Consider the following 14,915-nt stretch of genomic DNA (forward strand, 5'->3'; position numbering starts at 1 on the left):
CCGTAGAAGTCCTGATTTCTTTTCTCAGGACCACATTTTTTTATCATATGCTAGTTTTCTGCACTTCAGTTTGCTATTAGTGCTGTTTTTCCTTATCCATTTGACTTGCATGTGCATAACATTACATTTTGTTCACATACAGGTCACATTCTTAAAAAAAAAACTGGGTTTTATAAGAGTCTCCTTTGTTTAATGTATGAACTGCGTGAAGATGAATTTACCACAGTCCTACCAGATCATGAGGCTGCTCTCTCTTTAGAGAGAGGACTAGTGGTGGTTTAACCTGAGGGTTACTATGCCTCAGGCAAGGAGAGAGGTTGAGAAGGAGAGTCTTTTATAGTAACCTTAGCAGTGTGAAGCTAGTTATATATTTGCCAATAACATTTTAGTGGCATGAAACCAATTTACTGCCTGTGTGGAATTAGCACAGTTATTAACTTCCTTCGCCCTAAAGTTCCTAAACATCTAAAATTCCAACTTCCTATTTGCTAACTCAAATTCCCTACAGCCAACTCTTCAAGCTTCTGTGATCAAGAGAAATGAAAGTCAAAAATCTGGCAATGCTTCAAAGCAGAGGTTGGTTGTGAGGCACCCATTTGACTTCAGCTATGAAAATGGAGCTGTCAACATAAATGCTTAGGCAGGTATTATAGATGGTAACAACAAACTAGCAAACAGATGATCCAGTTTTCCCACGTGTTTATGGTTATTGCATTCTTTAAAAGTGAGCTCACAGTTCACTAGTAGCACCTTGGAGCTTTTGCAGCATCAAGCATTTTTGTCCCTTAACAAAACTTGATGGTAATCTTCAAAATACAACTGGCATAAATGGCCAAATCAAATGTTCCACAGTCAGGCAATTTCTCTGGAACTCTTGCCAATTAACATGTCTAAGTACTGGAGGAAACATTTTGAATTGCTAGTTACTAACAGGATTACCAGGCAGGTTTGGCAGGGGCACTTGGGGGCAACCTGACACAGACATTACAGGACTGCTGCCTCTGGAATGTGAGTTCCTCAGTGGCCAGGTTGGCAGATGCCATGGAGAGCAATGTCCAGTGGTCCCCAGAGTCTGCTGGATATGTGCACAAACCTGCACTCCATCTCTCCAACTGCAGTAACATCAATGAGGGAGCCCAGCAGTGATCACAAATATGATGTTGGTTGGCCTAGCTTTTGTGGAGGAATATCATCCCAGCAGCAAAGGTGAAGCCTGAGGATCGGTGTTGGTTGGGTCCATCGATGGTGATGAGCTGGCTCAGGACTAATGGACTGTCTGAAGTTATATCTTTTACTTTTCCTTAATATTTTTCCTGAAAAATATACATGACAATAAAATCAAAATCATTGGTGCTCAGCACCTCTGATATTGAGAAAAAAAATAAATAAAAGCAGAGAAGTTGAGGGATTTTATTCTGGGCAACAATCATAGGTCAAGATTGCCGTCTTTTTATTTATTTTTTAATTCCGTGTCAGTTACTGCAATTAAGCAGTCTAATAATGGCAATCCCCTGTCCCTCCAGTGAGCAATGCTACTCTAGAAGAAGAAACAGAACTGTTGTATCCACAAGAGTCACCTAAGAGGTTGTCTCTTTTGATGTTCTCATTTCTCATTGTTCGAGATAGAGGCTCATTGAGGAAATTCTGCTATTTGATCTGAATACCTTTGGAGACAATACACATTGGCATTTATCACTTGAACCATCTGGAACCCTTACAACTCAACTTCTGAAGAGCTGAATTTTGAGGTTCACCATATCATGAGGCTTCTCCCATTCCATTAAAAGAGAAAGGTTGAAATCTCTTGTGGGAAATCTTCCCAGGCCCTTGATGATGTGCGGGCTACTGTGAAAAAATTGTGAAAATCAGGTGAGATGTCAAGTGAAGCCCTTCTTGATGTTGAGGCCAAAACTTACATTTTTCCAAGTACAAGTCAAAACGAGACTCTCATGACTGAACAGTTAGAGATTTATTAATTGGGGTGCCAATTACAGCAGATGTTAGAATCTTTACAGGAAACAAATAATGGAAATCACAGCAGATCTGGCAGCATCCATGGGAAGAGAGCAAGCTAATGTTTCGAGTCTGGATGCCTCTTTATCAGAGCCCTGTTGAAGAGTCATCTAGACTTGAAATGTTAGCTTGAGACAAAAGAACTCTGCAGATGCTGGAATCTAAAGTAGACAAACTGGAAGCTGGAAGAACACAGCAGGCCAGGCAGCATCTGGAGGAAAGGAGCAGTCAACGTTTCGAATGTCCTGAAGAAGGGTAACACCTGAAATGTTGATGGCTCCTTTCATCCAGGTGCTGCCTGGCCTGCTGTGTTCTTCCAGCCTCCTGTTTGTCTACCTTGAAATGTTAGCTTGCTGTCTCCCCATAGATGCTGCCTGACCTGCTGTGATTTCAATCATTTGTTTATATTTTTATTGGGGATTATTAATCATTATCACCGTCATTACTGTCCAGTCACACAAGCTTAACATGCAGGTTTCCATCCTCCCACCAACTGGACACTGAGAATGAAAGTTTTAGCGGCTGCCTAGCAACTCCAGCTCTCAACACTTGTTCCTGCCAACACCCTTCTTGGACACCCAGGGCCAACATCACTGAGTGTGCTCCATGGGCAGTGACTGCACTCTCTTCATGTCCAGTCTTGCTGCATTATCTTGACACATCTCTCAATCCCATGCAACACTTTGGCACCTCCCATTGCAAAGCTGCTGGACGGACACTCGGCAGCTTGGGATAGGTCCCCACAGACTGGGCCAGGCTACATCTCAGGGTTCTCACTTGCTGTCTTAGTTCACGGTCAATAAGTGCCTAACTGGATGCTCACAATACACCTGCCTGGCTTTGTTGTGTTGCCTTGCCTTTTTGCATTTTGCCCCCTAAACCAGAACTTAGCTGTTCTCAGTAATGTTTTCTTAGCTTGTCTTTGTATCTGTGCTAAAGACAGGTAGCTTGTCATGGTTGTCAGCAATCATCAGTCAAACTGCATGTGCCAGCAGGCTATGGGGAAGATACATTACTTGCGCATCAACCGATTTGCATATCTCAAAGTTGAAGAGGAGTAATGTTCAGTCGTGTCAAGGGGAGCCGCCAATTGTCTAGTGGTCTTGGTTCAGAAAATCAAGGGTAATATTCACTGATAGTCCAGAGGCTTGAGCAGAGTCGGGCATCTGCTTGAAAAGGTCAGGGTTAAGGATTCTGACTCACTACAGCCCAGGTAGGGAGCCACAATCAGTCTGGCAGATCCAGTGAATACCATTAGGGTCAGTCGGGGTCCAGTATGGAGGGTAGTGAGGGGCTCAGTCGGCTGTTGGGATAAATCAATCAAGGCAAAGGGCCACAATCAGTCCTGTGGCTTTGTGCAATGTATTTTGGAGGGTGGAGGGTACCAGGGAAAACTATATTGATAGGGAAGTGGGAGGAATCAAAGCTGAAGATTGGGGGCTGCAATCTGAGATGCTGACTGGACAAGGACAACGACAGGGAAAACTTCAACATTTAGGATGGGGAGCTAGTAGTGTGGGGAAGAAGTGAGATATTGTGGTGGGAAGGCAATGTTACAGGCTGGTATCACCACAATGGGCTAGAATGTAGTATCCATCATGATAATGAGCAGCACAAAACTGGAATGAAGTGGTTTGGAGGTCATAACTCTAACTGGTAGTTGGGAACACATGGAGGGTTAGTTATGAGAGGCTTTCCATACAGTGCCAGATAGAAAGGGTTGTAGAGGTTTTTTGGGGTCATGTTCCTGATAACCAGATTGAGCCTGAGTCTTGTGGTGCTCTGCCCGTCCTGAGTTGCCTTCCATGATCTCTCATTTTTGAAATATGATCGGAAAATGTCTAATATCTCACTCAGAGTGGGTGGAGTCAGTGTTTTCCAAGCCAAAAATGTAGGCCTAAGATGGGAGTGACAGGATGCCCTTCAAGGGACAATTATATCAATCACACTCTTGCAGAATATACTTTAAGGTCATTTGCAATTATATCATTGTGCATGTAATTCATGCACAGCCTATCAATGTGAGGTGAGGATGCTGGTCACAAGCAATCTTGACTGTGTCATTGGTCCATGCAGATTGGAGATGAACATCTTGCTGAGCAGAACTAATTCCAGGTGACCTAAAAATAGGCAGCTCTGAGCCACAAATCACAATGCAAATACAAGACCTCATAGGGCACAGAAGCAATTTCCTCTCAATTTGTTTGGCAAGTATAAGATGATATAATATGCATTTGTAGTTGGTGTGAGTACAATACCTGCAATGTCCTACTGTCTTTTTGTAACATGATTGGTGGTGATCCTTTCATCGGAATATGGCCCAATATCAGTGCTCCACATGGAGTCATTCCATGGTCTTCCTTGTCCGAGTGCTCCCACTGTATGGAATAATATGCAAGGCCATCATTTTGAGTGGCATGAATGCTGACAGCTCATGTTACTAAGGTTCTGGCTGTTTTCTACGTTTCCCACACAGTTTATGGCTGCTGGATCCAGCAACAGTTGCTGATATTAACACATTTGAAAGCAGAGAACTGCAAGAGAACCAGATTAACCAGCAAGCCCAATAACAGCAGCAATCTCCACCAAATGCTTAGCTACCACCACATGAAGAGATTGCACATGAAGATCCCCTCAGGAGTGACAGAAAGGTCAGAGTTTTTCATCTTTGTTACCATTTCCTTTGGATAAGTGAGATGCATGGTTGGTGAGGTTGGCCTGGGACATGGACACAGGACTATGCCAACTGCTGGAGAGAGACCTGCCAACCTGAGGAGTGGGTGGCCATCCTTTCCAGATGGCTGTCAAGGTGACAGCTGTATTGAATTTTTATGCAACAGGCTCCTTCTAAGGAACCACTGTAATCCTGCATGGGATTTCTCAATCATCTTTCTACAAATATATTAACGTTGTTCCCAGTGCCATTTGTGCCAGATCACACTATTTCATCTCTCATTTCCCTGTGGCAGGGTCAGTGTTACAGCCTGGGCAGAAAGATTCACCAACATAGCTGTCTACACTGGCGTACAAAGTGCTACAGACTGTACATATATCATGCTGAGAGGGCAATATCCTAATACTGCAGAGTTCATCAACAGATGTACACTGAGAGCTGCTATGATACCTACAAGTTTTGAGAATGCTTATTTTCTGCTACATTTGTTGCCTTACAAGGATGGCTACTGGGGGACAAGAGCTACCCACTGCGACTATGGCTGATGACACTGCTATGTAACCTCCTGACTCAGGCCAAGTGTTGATAAAATGTAGCCCATCCTTTGACCAGGGCCATGGTGGAGCAGAAGGTAGGCCTCCTGCAAATAAGGTTCCACTGCTTGGATCTGTCTGGTGTTCTTACTATACACTGTGGACAAAGTTGTGTTGTATAATCCTGGCATGAAAATTTGCTGCATAACTGGAGTAAGCAAAGAGGATCCTTACAGGTTGGGAGATCAGAGGCAGTCTTTTGAGGAGGAGGAGAAGGTTGAGGAGATTGAGCAGGAAGAGCACAATCTTCAGCAAGATAGAACACAACAGTATCAAGAGCACCAAGCCAAACAGACTGTAATCGATACTCAGTTTCAGTAGATGACAGCTGTGTGCAATGATCATCATTGACTGTATAGTTGTTGGTTATCGATAAGCAAGCAGTTCATTTCTGTTCCAGGATAAATGCAGTCTCTCATTATTTGATTTCTGTTTGCTTTGGTGTTGGTGAATATAGATGAATATTTTGAACTGTTTGAGGTATTCCTTGTATGTCATATTCCCACATTGAACAATAATAAGATTTTGATTTAAGATGATCCCAACAGTGGGCATAGGGGATAGAGGAACAGTGATGTACACAGTTGCAAGGGGGAATGTGGCTAAGGACAGGTTAGCTGAATGGTCTGGTGCTCAAACAGTGATTGCAGTAGGAATGTGCAGTTGCATGTGCAAGACAGTGTCCATGTGCTGTAAGAGGTTTTCCTATGGCTGTTGTGCCACTACAATGATAGGGAAGGACAACTTCAGACTGTTATTGTCTGACAGAGTGCGTGTGGGGGTCAAAAATGATGCTGGTAACAGGGATCTTGGGATATCCTGGCAATGTTGAGTAATTCCACCTAGGTTGAGTGGGAGAGTTGATCTAGCATTGGACAAGAGGGGCTTTGTCAAAATATGCGTCAATGACATAATAGGAATTAAAAGAATCACAAATCATAATGGTAATGTGGAATAGTGACCATTATGTGAACTAACATCTTAACGAATGAGATTGAATAAAAACAGAACTGGGAGGGAAAGACCCAGCATGAACATATTTGCGTTAGTATATATCTACTGGGCTCTAAAATGTCGGTGGGCGAGAATGGGAAATCTGTTCAGACAAAAGTACTTCTGCCATCATGTGTTATGAAAACACAAAAAGAAACTTCTGTGTAACCTGCTTTAGCTTAAAATCTTTACTTAGCAGAGCCAGAAGGGAGCTACCAGACACAATACCTTGCTTTACTGGGATAATCAGGTGAAAGTCAGCAATGTTGCTTGAGAAACCGAAACTCTTAGCTAAGGAACTAAAACAGAAGTTGATGGAACTTCAGCAGGTCTAGCAGCATCTGTGAAGAAAGATTTGAGTTAACATTTTGGGTCTGGTGACCCTTCCTCACAACTCTTAGCTAAGGCCCTCACTATTTGGTGACAATCATCTGTAAATATCAGTCTCAGCATGTAAATATTACTACAAAACCAATTTTGTTTGCTGATCCCAGTTATTCTGTTATGTTGGTGGTGGGTATTCTTGAACTGCTGTGGATATGGTCATGAAGGTGCTTCATAACCTGATGTTAGGGAGAAAGTTCTAGTGTTCGATCTAGCAATGATAAATGAATGGCAATATGTGTCTAAGACATATGATGTATTACATGGAATGGAGCTTGGAGGTGATATACATCTGCTGTGTTTATCCTTCAGTTGGTGGAGATTGTTGGTACGAGAAGTGCTGTTGAGGAAGCCTTTGGCGAGTTGCTTTCTGTACAAACTACAGCCATAGTATACCAGTGATAGAGAGACTTGATACTTAGGCAGTTGATGAACGCATTGATAAAGACCTCTGATTTGTCCAAGATAGTATTATATTTCTTAAATGTTTTTGAGGTTCCATACATCCAGGCAAGTGGAATGTATTCTATCATACTTGTAACCTGCACTTTGTAGGTCCTAGACAGGTTTTGGGGAATCAGGAGGTGAGCTACTCCCTGAAAAATACTCACTTGCTTTTGTAGTATCATCACCTGCCTGACCTGTTTGAGTGGTCAAGAGTGACCTTCTGAATGTCAATGGGAGCCTCAATAATGGTAATATTAGCGAGTGTCAGGAGAAGTTAAATAAATTCTCACTTATTGGGATTTGCTTGGCACTTAAATGCGCAAATGTTATCTCGAGCTTACCAGCTCAAGGTCAAACTGGTCTTGCTGCATGTCATGTTGTAAGCATTAACAGTCTATCTATTCTAAATTCTTAATAAAAAACAAAAAAAAAGCAAATGCTGGAAATCAGAAAAAAAACAGAATTTGCTGGAAAAGCTCAGTAGGTCTGGCAGCAACTGTGGAGAGAAACGTTAATATTTTGACCCTCCTTCAGAAGGTGAGGAATTGAGTTTTGAGGAAGGGTCACTGGACCCAAAACCTTAACTGTGATTTGTCTCTACTAATCCTATCAGGCCTGCTGAGTTTTTCCAGCAATTTCTGTTTTCATTTTTTATTGTAAATTCTTATTCATCATTTAAACTGACAAAAATGTACGTATCTATGAGACTGGAAACTGATCTTCCTGATTTTCTGCAGTCAGATGCAGTTGTTTGTCAGTTCTGAATTCAACTCAAATTTGATAAATTTGCTCTGACATTGTGTCTATTACAACAAAGGCACCTTTTTGCAATTCTTCAGATAAATAGACTTATGAGCACTTTTAAACTTTTCCTCCAACAACCCGAAGTCCTCTGAACCTTGGGAAGGTATATAAGATAGCTTCCTTCCTATTTGATGGCTAAGTACTTCACAGACAATATAGTTCTTATGCAGGATGGCATTTTATCTTCCACAACCAACTCCATTATGCTACATGAGATAATCACAACAGAGGAATATCATTTTAGTCCACTTTAGATGAAAGTTTCTGATAAATGTTATAGCCTAATCTCTCCAGCAGCATTAAATTGTTTCATCTCCACTTCTGCAATCAGGTAACTCCACTCTGACTCTTCATAAGTGGGTGGGTCTCCAAGCTTCCTGGAGCATGAAACAGATGAGAATCAAAGATCTCTAAAGTGGCAGCTATCCTCATGCAAGTGAAATACTTTTCGCTGATATTGCAAACTGAATTAGGAACTGGTGTATTCTCAGTCCAGAGCTGATTTAACTGGAGATTACTTGGAACACCTGTTCTGACCTTGAAAGCCAAAGAAGATAAATTGTTAATAGAATGTTAAAATGTTATATTTCCTGGAATTCAAGATAAATGAACTTCGGTCCTCTTTACATAAATGTGTTTAAGCAATTGAAAGATGAGGCGCTGCTCACGAGCACATACTGGCTTTGGGTTTGTGTCACTGCAAGCATCAGTGACCTCAAATCACACTTGTGTGTCAGCTCCACAACTCAGCGGCATAATTTTGGCTTGGCTGTGCTCAAAACAAATCCTTTTTTAACTCTCATTAAAGAAACATTTTGAGACAATAACATAGGGCTTTGTTCACAATGTAGAAATTATCAACTTTGTAGGAATTTTTGAAGAAATAACAATTGATTTGTATTCACTTCAGGCCAAAGTGGCTTATGTATCTCTACACAGGATGGTGAATCATGAGAATCAATCTGGTGGAAGTTATTTCGTCTATTCTTAATCGCAGTTGCTTAGGTAAAATTACTTGATAATTCATATGAACTGAAATTTCACCTTGCAGTACTATTTACATGGCCTATTTCAATTTATTGCAAATTTCCATGACTTTGGTAGGAGGAATGACTTTGAATTATTAAGGGTAAACCATAGAGCATTTATCATAATTTCTTTTTAGGTGGTGTACTGGAAGGAATCAGTTTAAAAGAGCGAAAAGACACAAGAGGATGAAACTCTGAAACTGGTAATGGGAATTTGTGTACCTCCAACAATTTTTTTTTTAAACGCCAGCACAAAGGAACGTGTTCAGCAGCCTGTGGGGCAAACATATTACACAGGATTGCATTGAATGCATTGCACAGAAACAAAACATTTGGCCTACCAGTCCATGCTGGTGTTTATGCTTTACTCAAACCTGTTTCTGTCTTTCCTCATTTTAATCTAACATTGTTACCATCTATTCTCTTCTTCCTTCGCTGCTTGTCTACCTTCTCCTTAAATGCAAATAAACCATTTTCTTCATCCATGACTTCCATATTCTCAAAGACAATTTGGAGTCTTCTTCCAATTTGAAATTTAGCCCAACTGCAATTGTATTTATGGCAAAGATATATTCTATTTTTGTACTTCATTTAAAGAATTACCACACAAATCTAAGAAAATTCATGTCTATTGCCGTCATATGTTATATTGTCTTTCTAATGTTAATATTGTTGGATGAGTGACATTATCTTAATGTTCCATAAAGATAACATGTAGAACCTTGAGATGCTGTAATTAAATGTTGGTTAAAAATGGATAGTTTATGTTTCCTCGTATTGATGGGCTAGCTAAGTATTTCCAGTATTGGCTATGTCATGGCTATCAAACCATTTTGGGAATAACTGTTTCTAAAATTCAACAGACATATTTTGGTACAACCCCACTTTAAATTTGACAAGATCTTGCCAGAAGGAAAGTGTAGGCTGGGACATGAATATGCTTTAGGCCTTTCATACAACCTTTTAAGTCCACTCCAAACTTGATCCTCACTGTGATGGATCAGGGAACAGGCTCAGTCTCCCTACTAAAGGGGAGCTCACATCCTGAGCTCGCAGTTGCTTCACAGATGTATAGTGAGGTATGACTAATCCAACCAAAAGTAATGGCTACCTAGATTCCAAGTTGATCCCAGCTAGGAGTCCAGATTGGGAAACACTCCAGAGATTATTTTAGGAATTAGTACACAGTGACCTCATTTCAAAGAGAACCATTTGAGGCACCTTGAACATTCCTCTTGGGAAAGTGAGGAAGAACGTGTGGACATGTCACTTTTGTCAAAGTGACATCTCCACTGGACTTCCCCACATGATTTCAACCACCTTGGGTGCACCCATGATAGCTGTAATATCCACCTGCGTGAGGCAAATTGAGGAATCTTCCTCCCACTGCAGAAAGCCCAGCTGACAGTTACATATCAGCTGTTTGCCGTATATTTCCGAAGGAGAGGAAGGACAAATTGGCTAAGATCATTGGCTGTGATTCAAATGTGATTCCTGGGGGGTTGACTAAAGCTTTGATAGTAACCGTATAGATGTAGGCTAGTCCACCTTATTGCTAAATAGGTTTAATAAATTAAATAGTAGTAAGCACGAATAAAATTGCAATGTAATAAATTAACTAAATATATAGGCACTAATGTCCCCATGGAACAGAAGGAGAATATTATGCAGTGAGACACAACTTATACTTCACTCATTCAAGACCAGTAAAAGTTTGGCTTGTGTCTGATTTAAATGATTTTCCGTAAACTGTTTTTTGGTCATGATTATGGCCCAAACATCTCGTGCTGTTTGTATTTGTTGTTCTTGCATTTTAGTGCTCAAGTATTATGCAAAGGATTACAGATAGGCTGAAGGCAAATACTGAAGGTTTTGCTTTATATTTAGAATGACTATTTTGCGCAAAAATAGAAATATTGAATTTCATGTAATATCATCTAGTTAGCTTTGTATCAGATCTCACTTCAGATATTTACTAATCTAATGACACAAGATGGAGCTCAAGGAGGAATGTGATGTGAGGATATCAGAGCCATGTTATGATAATAGAATAAATTTTACATGTGATTTCAGTACTGAGATATCCATCGTATAATAGTAACCTCTGCAAGGTCTGATAAAATACCTAGGCACTATTCACATATCCCAGGAATTCTCTTCCGAGAAACTTTCCTAGCCACTGTATTGGAGCAGTGGACCTTGTGTAAATCAGACATGTCATCTCATTACATTGGCTTTGTTTATGACAAAACAGAAAATAAAATAGGTTACTTTAGACAGCACTAAATGTGCGCAGAATGGATGGAAAAAAATAGTCTACAAATGTAGGAAAGCATTTTACACCACAGTGTAGCAGAAAGTGAACAAAACTAGATTTGGCAAAAAAGAGCACTGGACTAGGATATGGCCATTAACCCCCTCAAAACTTTCGGTCATTCAGCAAGATAATGGCTGATCTGTGAGCCAACTCCATGATAATACTTTACATTAGGTCCTTAATACCTTTGCATTATAAAAAAAACTATCTAAAATTTACAGTTGATCCTTGATCAATTGTCATTTATGGAAGAAACTTTTATTATCCTTTCTATGTAGAACTATCTCTTAATTTCACTCCTGAATGGTGTTGCTCTAATTTTTACACTTTATTCCCTAGTTCTAGACTTTCCAACCTTTTCTATTTTTAAAACCTTGATGTAATCACTCCTTAACCATCTAAATTCCATGGAATACAACCATTACTTGTGCAGTTTCATCTCATGAACTAAGCCTTGAAGTCCAGGTATCATTCTGGTATATCCACTCTACTGCCTCCAATGACAATATATCTTTCCAAATATATACCAAAAACAGAAATTTCTGGAAAAGCTCAGCAAGTCTGGCAGCATCTGTGGAAAGAGATGAGAGTTAATGTTTTGGGCCGAGTGACCCTTCCTCATGGTGGCGAGGAAAATGCCAGTTTATATGCAGAAGATAGGTTGGGGAGAGTGGGTAGGGAGTCAATGATAGGTGGGGATAGAGACCAAAGAAAGAGAAGAACAGTTGGACAGCCAAAGGAGTTGATAATGATCTGGCTAAGATGGTGAATAGCTATTAATAGGGACTGTTAATAGCCAACAATGGCTTGTGTATAATAGCCTACTATGTGTTTAAAAGGTATGGGGGTTGGAACAAGGACACGGGAGAGTCAAACCCTAAAGTTATTGAACTCAATATTGAGTCTGGAGGGGTGCAGAGTCCCCAAGTGGAAAATGAGATGTTGTTCTTCCAGCTTGCACTGAGCTTTGTTGGAGCACTGCACCGAGACTGAGGCAGAGATGTTGGCCTGGGAGCAGGGTGGTGTGTTAAAGTGGCAGCCAACTGAAAGTTCAGGGTCTCTTTTGCAGGCAAAACTTACATATTATGTGAGGCTACAAAAACAAAGTTGCTGGCAAAGCTCAGCAGGTCTGGCAGCATCTGTGGAGGAGAAAACAGAGTTAACATTTTGGGTCCGGTTCTGAGGAAGGGTCACAGGACCTGAAACATTAACCTTGTTTTCTCCTCCACAGATGCTGCCAGACCTGCTGAGCTTTTCCAGCAACTTTGTTTTTGTACCTGATTTACAGCATCCGTAGTTCTTTTGGTTTTTATTATGTGAAGCTGTCACCCAGCCTATACTTTATTTACCCAATGTAGACATTGTGAGCAGCGAATGCTGTGGACTAGATTGCATGAAATACGGGTAAAGCAATGCTTCATCTGGAGAGTATGTTTGGACCCAAGGACACTGAGGAGGGAGGAAGTAAACAGGTGGGTGTTACATCTTCTGTGGTTGCAGGGGAAAGTCTGATGAGGCTGTGGGGGGGGTTGTTTTGAAAGTGAAGGAAGAGTGGACCACGGTGTCCGGGAGGGAACGGTCCTTGCGGAAGCTGGCAAGGGAGGGAATGGGTATATGAGTCTAGTGATAGTATCTCGCTGGAGTTGGTGGAAATGGCAGCTCATGATCCAAATATTTCCAATATGGTCTTACTGGGATTTTGAGTAGCTGAGATTTGACTTTGACCAAAATATAACCTAGTCATCTAGAAATAAAAATCTGCATTTCCTTAACTTTTTTGATTATGGCACTCTAGTGATCTAGGCACGTGATTGTCCAGGTTTCTTTAAACATCTACTTGTTTAAATTTCTGCAATATGGACATTACCCTATTCTACCTTTTTAGGTACAAAATGGATGACCACAAATTTGGTTATGTTGGAATTCCTTTGCTATCATCTTGCCTATTCACTTAATATCTCAGCAGCTAGAATGTCTGGTCTCTAAGTAGTTAGAGAATGCACGTACACGGAAAGTTGTGTTAGGACCTGACGTATTGAATTTGCTGAAATTGACTGGGAAGCTTACACGGCCAATGGACAGATCTGTAGTTTCCTGGGATGTGTACAAAATCTCTCTGACTTTGGTTTAGAATTTGAGATGAGAGAGATCTGACTGATCTGGATTGTTGCCCAGGAAATGTTAGACAATCAAAATCTAATCTAATCTAAGTCTAATTCCTGGGTGACTACATGACAGTCCAATCTGACTCCACTCTCCACTGATTCCCTGACTCCCTGCTGACACTGTGACTTCCCTGACCCCTCTGACCACCCCAACTCTTTTGATGTCCCTCTTGATCCTCTGACTCACTCTTCTCCTGGCCCTTCAACTCTCTCTTGACCCTCTAATGCTAATCCTGCGACTGCTGTACCAAAACCATTGACTCCATCTTTACTTCACCACCCTGCTATTCTAGCCAGTTGCCAACCCACCTTCCCCAGGACCCTGTAACCCTATCCATGATTACACCCTGCCACCCTGTCATCCTTCTTAGCTGGCACCCTGCTGCCCCTGCCACCCTACTTAATTCCTCATAAGTCTCATTCACTAATACACTGAAAAGCTATTCACATTGCTCAAAACTGTTCAGTGAGTTACCTTAGTGGAAGTCTTCCCAAAACACAGCATCTATTGACATAAAAGGGGGCTTGACGTGTCCCTCACCTCCCCACCTCCCCAACACTAATTACTGTGCAGTATGATGGAAGACCACACCACATATCTGAAGAAGCTAGATTTAGAAAATCCAGTCTGAAATGTCAATGGGTAAAGAGAGATACAGATTGACAACGTGACGTGATTGCCATTCTTCAGAGGTTTGTTCCAATATCCCTGTATTTTATGCCTCTATCTACAGTCGTCATAATGATGCTTTTCTCATGTCATCTGCAAATGTGGATATGTGACTTTCTATTCCATCATCTAAACTGTTAATACGTATAATGAATAATTGTAATACGTTTCCTTAGAGAACAGCAAAGCCACATCATGTCCGTTATCACTTTACTCTGCCTTATCTTCTGATCCTTAGTCAATTTCCTCATCAGCCAATAAGATGTCTTTATTTCCATGGACTTTAACTTTGGCTAAGAGTGATTTTATCAAATGCCTTCTAAAACTCTATACAAATAACACTCGTAGATGTTCTCCTTTCAACTACTTCAGCAACCTTTAGCAGATGCAGTAATGATGTTTAAAAGTCACTTAGACACTTGAACAAGTAAGGAATAGAGAGATACAGGCCATGTATAGACAGATGGGATTAATTTAGAATGACATCATTTGCTGTGCTGTTCTATGTTACATGTTCTTCAAGAATTCAATCAGCTTCATCGGGCACAAATTCATCATACTGCAATCTAAAGATTTAATAATTGAGAGCTAAAAAATAACCATTGGCATCCTGGTTTCTATTTTTGTTGGTCCTCTGAGATGATTTCCAGTGCCTTCTGCTTGTGAGTTACAGAATTTGTAATGAAGTCATTTGCAATGGACCTGACAGTGATCCAAAGGAACCCTATTCATAGAAAGCCCAGCTGTGGACAGCTGAATCTTGGTGAGAGCCAGGCATTTTGAGCCAGTTGGATTCCTAGAACTAAGAAAAGTACTTTGATCAGGCA

At 40.9% G+C, this 14,915-nt stretch overlaps 1 protein-coding gene across 10 annotated transcripts in view; it reads left to right on the forward strand.

Annotated features, from left to right (window-relative positions):
- Positions 1-14,915, forward strand: part of znf536 (zinc finger protein 536) — a 567,201-nt gene that overhangs the window by 154,054 nt on the left and 398,232 nt on the right. The gene's annotated exons all lie outside the window — the stretch shown is intronic.

The sequence above is a fragment of the Stegostoma tigrinum genome, chromosome 16 (genome assembly GCF_030684315.1).
Source record: "Stegostoma tigrinum isolate sSteTig4 chromosome 16, sSteTig4.hap1, whole genome shotgun sequence".
Classification (NCBI taxonomy): Eukaryota; Metazoa; Chordata; class Chondrichthyes; order Orectolobiformes; family Stegostomatidae; genus Stegostoma; species Stegostoma tigrinum.